The sequence below is a fragment of the Salmo trutta genome, unplaced genomic scaffold (genome assembly GCF_901001165.1).
Source record: "Salmo trutta unplaced genomic scaffold, fSalTru1.1, whole genome shotgun sequence".
Lineage (NCBI taxonomy): Eukaryota > Metazoa > Chordata > Actinopteri > Salmoniformes > Salmonidae > Salmo > Salmo trutta.
In genome coordinates this window covers 12,793,398-12,804,057 of record NW_021822911.1, presented here as the reverse complement: position 1 = coordinate 12,804,057, position 10,660 = coordinate 12,793,398, and the positions used below count along the sequence as shown (strand labels likewise).

Genomic DNA, 10,660 nt, shown 5'->3' with positions numbered 1-10,660 from the left:
CTGATTAATCATGTAACTGTAATTAACTAGGAAGTCGGGGCACCAAGGAAAATATTCAGATTACAAAGTTATAATTTTCCTAATATAACTTTCAGATATTTTAATATCTGATCAATTAGTCTTCTGATTAATGACGTATTCTTTACCTCATGTTAGTCTCATTCCAAACGTCTTAAATTGTTGGTTATCTGCACGAACCCAGTCTTCACTATGAGTCATCCATACATCAATTGTCTTAAAATCATTTATTTACTAACTAAGTAATTCACAGAAATGCATAACAAACAAACAATGGTTACAAAGAAATGATAGGGGAATGTGCCCTAGTGGGCTAAACCGGCATGGCGGCTTCTTAGACAAAAGAGGAGTGGGGGTCAGCTGAGAAGACACTACAGAGTTGATAAATATAACAATTGAAATGCTAATCCTTTGCACATGAACGCTCACTCATTCGGGAGTAATTGCAATCAATATATATATTTACGCTCAGTGTGTTATCGGGATCTCTGTTGAAAAGTTAGTTTCTGTTGGAGAGTTTGTCCGCCCTCTCTCGCTCTCTGTCGTGGTTAGAATGGATAGTTCAGAGTAACATTCATTCATGTCATTATAGAATAGCTGTTTCGGCGGTTGTCGGTCTTCGGGTTCAATGATACCGAATTCCTAGCTGCAGACTAGTAATTAATATCAAAGACTTGTTCTTATTCTGTCGGTATCATTAGTCTAAGAGTTTAACCACGTGGTATGGTTAAAAGTTCATCAAGAGAAATGCATGGTCAAACCTTGGCCCTCTCGTTATCGAGGTAAGCTGGTCTCCAACCTTTAGCCATCTCGTAATTGAGGTAAGCTCGGTCTGGTGATACAAAACCTAGGTGGGGGTTTTATTCAGAAGAGCAGGAAAAGGCTGTCTCATGACACCGGGCCCTGTCTGTGTTCATGGGTGGTCCTTTGATTTAGTTAAACTCCAAAGGGAATTGGAGTTCTCTTCATTAAACAGTCCAAAATCACATTACACAATTTCACAAATAGCTTCATCCTTATTCATTCATTTTATACAACCATTAGATGTAAGTCTCATACCTGAGACTCTTCTATAAACATGATTATGGTAATGTTGCAGTATTGTCTCTCATGAGTTTCACAAAATTGTACCAAACGGACCAGTTCGTAGCTGGATTCTTCACCGATCTTTTATACCTTCTCCAGAACATAAATGTCGTTCGGTTCTCCAGTCCTGTGAGGTGGAAGAACTCCTTTGTTCTCTATGAAACCCACTCTGTCTCTATACTGTGGCCATGAGGAGAGAATCTCCTCATAGGAATTTACGACCGCTTTTACAGAGCCTGGTGTCAGAAGTATAGAGGTCGGGGGATGGTGCATAGAAAAGGCCTGGTGCAGGGGGAGGGGGGTCAACTGTGCTCGCTTTACCCAAAGGGGGCAACGTCATGACACTATCATGGTCCAAGCACACCAAGACAATCGTGAAGAGGGCATGACAAAACCTATTCCCCCTCAGGAGACTGAAAAGATTTAGCATGGGTCCTCAGATCCTCAAAAGGTTCTACAGCTGCACCATCGAGAGCATCCTGACTGGTTCAATCCCTGCCTGGTATTGCAACTGCTCTTACTCCATGCACATGGCACTACAGGGGGTAATGCGTACAGCCCAGTACATCACTGGAGCCAAGCTTCCTGCCATCCAGGACCTCTATACTAGGCGGTGTCAGAGGAAGCCCCCCCCCCACACACACACTCTGTTATCATCTATGCATAGTCACTTTAATAACTCTACCTACATGTACATATTACCTCAATTACCTCGACTAACCAGTGCCCCCGCACATTGACTCTGTACCGGTACCCCCTGTATATAGTCTAGCTATTGTTATTTAACTTCTGCACTTTAATTACTTGTTCCTTTTATTTCTTATTCTTATTTGTACTTTTTAAAACTGCATTGTTGTTTAGGGGCTTGTAAGTAAGCATTTCACTGTAAGGTCTACACCTGTTGTATTCGGCGCATGTGACTAATAAAATTTTACTTGATAGACTCATAGTACAGAATGATTGATTGACTGCCCAGTTCAACATCAGTTCACCGTCTCACCTCATACTGTATTGGAGCAGCAGTAGCTGACTTGATCGTAATCAGCATGTTTGAATCTGAGAGTAAATAGAGCCGACTACACTCTAAAAATGAAGGGTTCAACTGGAGTTGTTCTCAGATCCCCTAAGAACCGTAGGGTTCTTGGTCAATGAAAAACATCCCCAAAAGGTTCTTCTTCAAAGAACTTGTTAGAAGGTGGGTTTCACTCTAACTTTATGGAAAAAGGTTTATTCAATAAATTTAGCAACTCCTCTCATATTGGGAAGAACCCCCCCCCCCCCCGAATTTTCAGGACAGGGCAGTTTTTTTCCCAAATGTGGTGGTTAATTTCTTTAATATCAATTGAGGAGACAAACTTATCACACAAGTCAGAGTTATTCTTAAACTAAATCTTTATTCACTTATAAGGGAGCAGGTCAATACAACGTACACATATAAAGTTAATCAATTAACCCTGATATTCTAAAAGCAGGGCAACAATGTCAATATAATTGTACCCACAAATTGTCAGTTGGCTGCATACATCACAATAAATCACTGATATATCAATTAGTGGGGAAATCAGGCTATGTGCAGTTGAAAATAACACAACTTTTTAAAAAATCATGGAAATGGGAGATATAATTTAACTCACTGATTAGAAGACAACCTGCAGAAGACAGTCAGTTAAATTTTAGAGATGCATTTAAATTGACATTCTACATTGTGACATTAATTCATTGATATCATGAAACAACTCCATGTATTTTCTGATGTTTAATCAGAGATCTTTTATCAGAGTATCTCTTGTCACATTGATCACAACTATGACGTTTCTCTCCTGTGTGTACTCGCAGGTGAACTATCAGGCCATTTGGCTGAGAAAAACTCTTTCCACATTGATTACAGCTATAAGGTTTCTCTCCTGTGTTTGTTCTCTGGTGTGTAGTCAGAGTGCTAGATGAAACAAAACTCTTCCCACATTGATCACAGCTATGAGGTTTCTCTCCTGTGTGTGTTCTCTGGTGTACTATCAAGCTGCTTGACTGAGTAAAACTCCTCCCACATTGAGCACATCTATAAGGATTCTCTCCCGTGTGTGTTCTCTGGTGTAATCTTAACTGTCCTGAAAAAACAAAACTCTGTCCACAGTCAGAGCAGCTATAAGGTTTCTCTCCTGTATGTATTCTCTCATGTTTTTTAAGGTCTGTTGACTGAGTGAATCTTTTCCCACATTCAGCACAGCTATAAGGTTTCTCTCCCGTGTGTGTTCTCTGGTGCGATTTTAACTGTCCTGAAAAAACAAAACTCTTTCCACAGTCAGAGCAGCTATAAGCTCTCTCCCCTGTATGTATTCTCTCATGTTTTTTAAGGTCTGTTGACTGAGTGCATCTCTTCCCACATTGAGCACAGCTATAAGGTTTCTCTCCCGTGTGTGTTCTCTGGTGTGATTTTAAATGTCCTGAAGAAACAAAACTCTTCCCACAGTCAGAGCAGCGGTGAGTTTTCTTCCTTGTGGGTCTCTGCTGGTGTTTCTTGAGGTGTTTTGATCTGGAGAGACTTTTCTTTGCCACATCAGCATCATGAGCTTGTTGAAGCTCCCCAGAGGATCCTCGATAGTCACTTCTCTCTCCTGTGTGAACAAAAAAGACAGACAGATGGTTAAAGGCCCACAACAGCAGAAATCCACTATAAAAGGTGATGCCAACAGCATAGCCATGATGTTGTACAACAATTGACATCTGTAATGAATGTTACAATTATATTACGACAGTCAAGTGAGCAACAATATTTTGTCTTGTTTTCACATCATTAGTAACATCGATGATTGTAGGCTAGAAATACGTTTTCACAGTTACTGAACCCCTAAGCAGTGTGCCGGGCAACTTTTGGTCACCAATATAGGCCCCTTCCTGTGTTTGCTAAAATTGCCGCACAAGGGCGATGCACACACAAGTTAGTTGCAGAAACTCCTCCATGCTAATGAGAAAATCACTAGTTATGGATGTAGTATACAGTGGCTTGCAAAAGTATTCACCCCTTGGCATTTTTCCAATTTTGTTGCCTTACAACCTGGAATTAAAATAGATTTTTGGGGGGTTTGTATAATTTGATTTACAGAACATGCCTACCACTTTGAAGATGCAAAATATTTTTTATTGTGAAACAAACAATAAGACAAAAAAAACAGAAAACTTGAGCGTGCATAACTATTCACCCCCCCAAAGTCAATACTTTGTAGAGCCACCTTTTGCAGCAATTACAGCTGCAAGTCTCTTGGGGTATGTCTCTATAAACTTGGCACATCTAGCCACTGGGATTTTTGCCCATTCAAAACTGCTCCAGCTCCTTCAAGTTTGATGGGTTCAGCTGGTGTACATTAATCTTTAAGTCATAACACAGATTCTCAATTAGATTGAGGTCTGGGCTTTGACCAGGCAATTCCAAGACATTTAAATGTTTCCCCTTAAATCGGGTACGTTTTTTATCCGGCCGTGAAAATACTGCCCCCTAGTCATAACAGGTTAAACCACACGAGTGTTGCTTTAGCAGTATGCTTAGGGTCATTGTCCTGCTGGAAGGTGAACCTTCGTCCCAGTCTCAAATCTCTGGAAGACTGAAACAGGTTTCCCTCAAGAATTTCCCTGTATTTAGCGCCACCCATCATACCTTCAATTCTGACCAGTTTCCCAGTCCCTGCAGATGAAAAACATCCCTACAGCATGATGCTGCCACCACCATGCTTCACTGTGGGGATGGTGTTCTCGGGGTGATGAGAGGTGTTGGGTTTGCGCCAGACATAACATTTTCCTTGATGGACAAAAAGCTACATTTTCATTTCATCTGACCAGAGTACCTTCTTCCATATATTTGGGTAGTCTCCCAAATGCCTTTTGGCAAACACCAAACGTGTTTTTTCTTTAACCTATTTGGGATAGGGGGCAGTATTTTCACAGCAGGATAAAACACGTACCCGATTTAATCTGGTTACTACTCCTGCCCAGAAACTAGAATATGCGTATAATTAGTAGATTTGGATAGAAAACACTCTAAAGTTTCTAAAACTGTTTGAATGGTGTCTGTGAGTATAACAGAACTCATATGGCAGGCCAAAACCTGAGAAGATTCCATACAGGAAGTGCCCTGTCTGACAATTTATTGTCCTTCTGTAGAATCTCTATCGAAAATACAGCATCTGTGCTGTAACGTGACATTTTCTAAGGCTTCCATTGGCTCTCAGAAGGCGCCAGAAAGTGTAATGGGGTGTCTGCAGTCTCTGGGCGAAGAACAGCAGGAGTATTTGTTAGTGGTCAGGCTGGGAACAGTGACACTGGAGATGCGCGGTCACGAGACTACTCCATTTTTTTCTTTCAGCCTTTGAATGAATACAACGTTGCCCGGTTGGAATATTATCTCTATTTTATGAGAAAAATAGCTAAAAATTGATTTTAAACAGCGTTTGACATGCTTCGAAGTACGGTAATGGAATATTTTGACATTTTTTGTCACGAAATGCACTCGCGCGTCACCCTTCGGATAGTGACCTCAACGCACCAACAAAACGAAGCTATTTGAATATAACTATGGATTATTTGGAACCAAAACAACATTTGTTGTTGAAGTAGAAGTCCTGGGAGTGCATTCTGACGAAGAACAGCAAAGGTAATCCAATTTTTCTAATAGTAAATCTGACTTTAGTGAGCACCAAACTTGGTGGGTGTCAAATTAGCTAGCCTGTGATGGCCGAGCTATCTACTCAGAATATTGCAAAATGTGCTTTCGCCGAAAAGTTATTTTAAAATCTGACACCGCGATTGCATAAAGGAGTTCTGTATCTATAATTCTTTAAAAAATGGTTCTGTTTTTTGTGAACGTTTATCATGAGTAATTTAGTAAATTCACTAGAAGTTTACGGTGGGTATGCTCGTTCTGAACATCACATGCTAATGTAAAAAGCTGTTTTTTGATATAAATATGAACTTGATTGAACAAAACATGCATGTATTGTATAACATAATGTCCTAGGAGTGTCATCTGATGAAGATCATCAAAGGTTAGTGCTGTATTTAGCTGTGGTTTTGGTTTTTGTGACATATATGCTTGCTTTGAAAATGGCTGTGTGATTATTTTGGCAGGGTACTCTCCTGACATAATCTAATGTTTTGCTTTCGCTGTAAAGCCTTTTTGAAATCAGACAATGTGGTTAGATTAACGAGAGACTTGTCTTTAAAATGGTGTAAAGTAGTCATATGTTTGAGAAATTGAAGTTATAGCATTTGAGGTATTTGTAATTCGCGCCACGCTCTACCATTGGATATTGGTGAGGCATTCCGCTAGCAGAACGTCTGTCCCTAAAGGTTTTTTTTTGGCCACTCTTCCATAAAGCTAGAGCTCCTTGGTCTTCATAGTGCCGCTTGCTTAGTGGTGTTGCAGACTCTGGGCTCTTTCAGAACAGGTGTATATATACACTGAGATCATGTGACAGATCATGTGACACTTAGATTGCACACAGGTGAACTTTATTTAACTAATTATGTGACTTCTGAAGATAATTGGTTGCACCAGATCTTATTTAGGGGCTTCATAGCAAAGGGGGTGAACACGCACCACTTTTAGTTTTTTTATTGTTTTGAATTTTTTTCTTCATTTCAATTCACAAAATTTGGACTATTTTGTGTATGTCCATTACATGAAATCCAAATAAAAATACATTTAAATTACAGGTTGTAATGCAACAAAATAAGAAAAATGCCAAGGGGGTGAAAACTTTCGCAAGGCACTGTATCTGGTTGTAGAAACTCCTCCAAGCTAATGAGGAAACCACTAGTTATGGATGTAGTATATCTGCTAATGAGGAAACCACTAGTTATGGATGTAGTATATCTGGTAACGAGGAAACCACTAGTTATGGATGTAGTATATCTGGTAATGAGGAAACCACTAGTTATGGATGTAGTATATCTGGTAATGAGGAAACCACTAGTTATGGATGTAGTATATCTGGTAATGAGGAAACCACTAGTTATGGATGTAGTATATCTGGTAATGAGGAAACCCCTAGTTATGGATGTAGTATATCTGGTAATGAGGAAACCCCTAGTTATGGATGTAGTATATCTGGTAATGAGGAAACCACTAGTTATGGATGTAGTATATCTGGCAATGAGGAAACCACTAGTTATGGATGTAGTATATCTGGTAATGAGGAAACCGATAGTTATGGATGTAGTATTTAGTTATGGACGTAGTATATCTGCTAATGAGGAAACCACTAGTTATGGATGTAGTATATCTGCTAATGAGGAAACCACTAGTTATGGATGTAGTATATCTGCTAATGAGGAAACCACTAGTTATGGACGTAGTGTATCTGGTAATGAGGAAACCAGTAGTTATGGATGTAGTATATCTGGTAATGAGGAAACCACTAGTTATGGATGTAGTATATCTGGTAATGAGGAAACCGCTAGTTATGGATGTAGTATATCTGGTAATGAGGAAACCACTAGTTATGGATGTAGTATATCTGGTAATGAGGAAACCACTAGTTATGGATGTAGTATATCTGCTAATGAGGAAACCACTAGTTATGGATGTAGTATATCTGGTAATGAGGAAACCACTAGTTATGGATGTAGTATATATCTGGTAATGAGGAAACCACTAGTTATGGATGTAGTATATCTGGTAATGAGGAAACCACTAGTTATGGATGTAGTTTTTTCTCTCTGCCTGGAGAAAAAATGGTGAGCGACGATTTTAGTTTTTCACAAGGCATTCTGAATATTACAGCGCACTATCAGGAGTGCTACTGAAGGAAACTCACATTAAGCTCTGTGTCTATTCACTAATTCACCACCATGGGGGAAAACTCAGGGGAGTTCTCATAGGATGACTGCAAATATAGCCTCCATTTACAGGTTGATTATGAGCGCATTTCACATTACTTTTGGATTATAATTGTAAAGCTCGTTTGAATCTCCTGCTTAATATGTTTGTGTTATTGTCGCAAATCAACTGCTTTATACATAAACACTTAAACCTGTAAAATGCTCTTTGGCTAGCTTTGCCATCAGCCTGACAGAGGGTTTTACACTAAGTATTTGCCAAATTTGCCCATAACATCACCTAACAATAACATAGACCTACTGTAGGACCCATAACTTCACCTAACAACAACATAGACCTACTGTAGGACCCATAACAATAACATAGACCTAGGAATAGAAATCATTTAATTTTTCAGGTGAAACATGGAAACTAAAATGTCTTTGTCATGACATTTCATAACCTGATCACCAGATAATTTTGTGAATAATCCCACTAGGCTACTCTGTAATGTGTTGTCATTCTAAATGTCCTGAATAAAGGAAAATATCTCTGTGTGTTGTACAATAGCCTATCCATCAAGGAACAGTTCTCTACACATTATGAGCAAAGTATCTCTGTGTCCAGACAGACTAATGAGACCCTACTGTAAATCAAGCAGACAATAACACTTTATAAACATCAATTTGTTAGGGATGTTGGATCCAACGTGGAGCACAGCATAACTGTCTTTACCAGAGTAATGAATGAAGAAGCACTTTGGTTGTTGTTGCATGTCGTGATGTTTGTCATGTGACTGTCATTCAGAAAATGATTTCCTGGATCAGCTGATGATAGTTGAACAGCTACAGTATTAAGTATTATGTGTAATTATTGAAGAACTGCGTTAATGACAGTATCCATTTGGGTGTTAAGGTGACTCTCGGTTAGAACCATTGGATTTAGCAAACTCTGAAATGATTTAGGATTTCTGTGCCCATGAAAACTGTTTTCCCAGCGTAACATAAGGAGACACTAAATGTTACGTAGGTAGAGAGCAATTCAGAGATCTGAATACAAAAAAACTGTCCTAACAGGACAATAACCTAAACCACAAGGCCAAATCTACACTGGAGGAGCTTACCAAGATGACATTGAATGTTCCTGAGTGGCCTAGTTACAGTTTGGACTTAAATCGTCTTGAAAGTCAATGCAAGACGAGAAAATGGCTTTCTAGCAATGATCAACAACCAACTTGACAGAGCAGGAAGGATTTTAAAAAGAATAATGAATATTCACATGAAGATCAGTCGCCTATTGGATGACATCACGACTTCCCATCAAGCCAACTCCTTGGAGGCCTTACTATGACATCACTCACTCCTTCTAGTTTGCAGATCTCTAAAAAAAAACACTATTTTGCTCAAAATATTTATTTGTTTCCCTTTAGTGTGTTTATAATTTACTGTATTTATATATCACTTTTCAACAGGAAAGGACATCATGAACAATTCCGACAGTACAAAAACATATTCAAGTGTAGAATGCCCTTTTAAAAATCACACATTAGTTCAACAACTGCAGAGTTTGTGTCCCTGTTTTATAAGATAGTACTCACTGTATTTACTGGTGTTAATCAGATCAATGTCCCTGTTTTATAAGATAGTACTCACTGTATTTACTGGTGTTAATCAGATCAATGTCCCTGTTTTATAAGATAGTACTCACTGTATTTACTGGTGTTAATCAGATCAATGTCCCTGTTTTATAAGATAGTACTCACTGTATTTACTGGTGTTAATCAGATCAATGTCCCTGTTTTATTAGATAGTACTCACTGTATTTACGGGTGTTAATCAGATCAATGTCCCTGTTTTATTAGATAGTACTCACTGTATTTACTGGGGTTAACCAGATCTCCAGTCATCTCTTCTTCGTCCTCCTCTAATGTGACAGTAATCTCCCCCTCTTCATCCTTCATTCCAAAAACGTCTTCATCTTCTTTCACTTCATCCTCCACTCCAAAAACGGCATCTTCCTCCTTTTCTTTCACAGTAACATCCTCCTCCTCTTTCACTCTGAAGGCTTCTTCTTCTTTCTCTGAAACGTCTTTCTCTTCTTCTTTCACGGTAACAGCCTCACTCTCTACTTGTTGTTGTATTGTAACATCTTTCTCTTCCTCCTGCTCTTTCTCAAGAGTTTCTTTCTCCGTCCAGCAGACCTCCTCCTCTTCAACAGGAGGAGAGTAGCTTAGTTAACTCATGGTCGGGGATAACAGCTAGTTAGCATTAGCGGCTAAACTAGTGCTAACTTAACCAGCCAGCTAGTTGACTTACAACGTAAATATTAAATTAAATGGGGTAGCTAGTTGTTTACACATAAGTATGTTTAAAGCAAAGTGGTAAATAAACCACGAAATTGTCTAAAGAACTTGAATGTTCCGACTTTGTTGGCTAGCGAGCTACCGAGGTGGCTGCAGTTGTTGAAGAAGCGTTCCGTCCACTAGATTATACGTCACACTAGAAACATCGCCTGAAAGACACATATCGCCATCTGCTGTCTGGAGGGAGGAAACGCAGTTGAGGAGGGAAAACTATTTTTATTCTTCATTGAATTATAATATTATAAAGCAGTTTAGGGAAACGTTTTTTCCCTCTCCATTAAATATGAATATTATATCAACACGTACAAAGAGCAACAAGTGTTGTTTGATTAGTTCAGATTTTTATGAGAATTTAAAAACTCTACATCTACTCCACATCTGTATTT

The 10,660-nt window shown here is 39.0% G+C and overlaps 1 long non-coding RNA gene across 2 annotated transcripts; it reads right to left on the bottom strand.

Annotated features, from left to right (window-relative positions):
* Nucleotides 1–3,279: 3,279 nt before the first annotated feature.
* Nucleotides 3,280–9,893, bottom strand: LOC115186658 (uncharacterized). 2 transcript variants are annotated; one of them, XR_003875826.1, is made up of 2 exons: nt 9,785–9,893; nt 3,280–3,716 (listed from the first exon to the last, which is right to left on the bottom strand). It is a non-coding gene; the product is annotated as an uncharacterized LOC115186658 (long non-coding RNA). The 2 variants fall into 2 exon arrangements; XR_003875825.1 differs by lacking the exon at nt 9,785–9,893 and adding an exon at nt 9,675–9,697.
* Between the last annotated feature and the right edge of the window lie 767 nt (nt 9,894–10,660).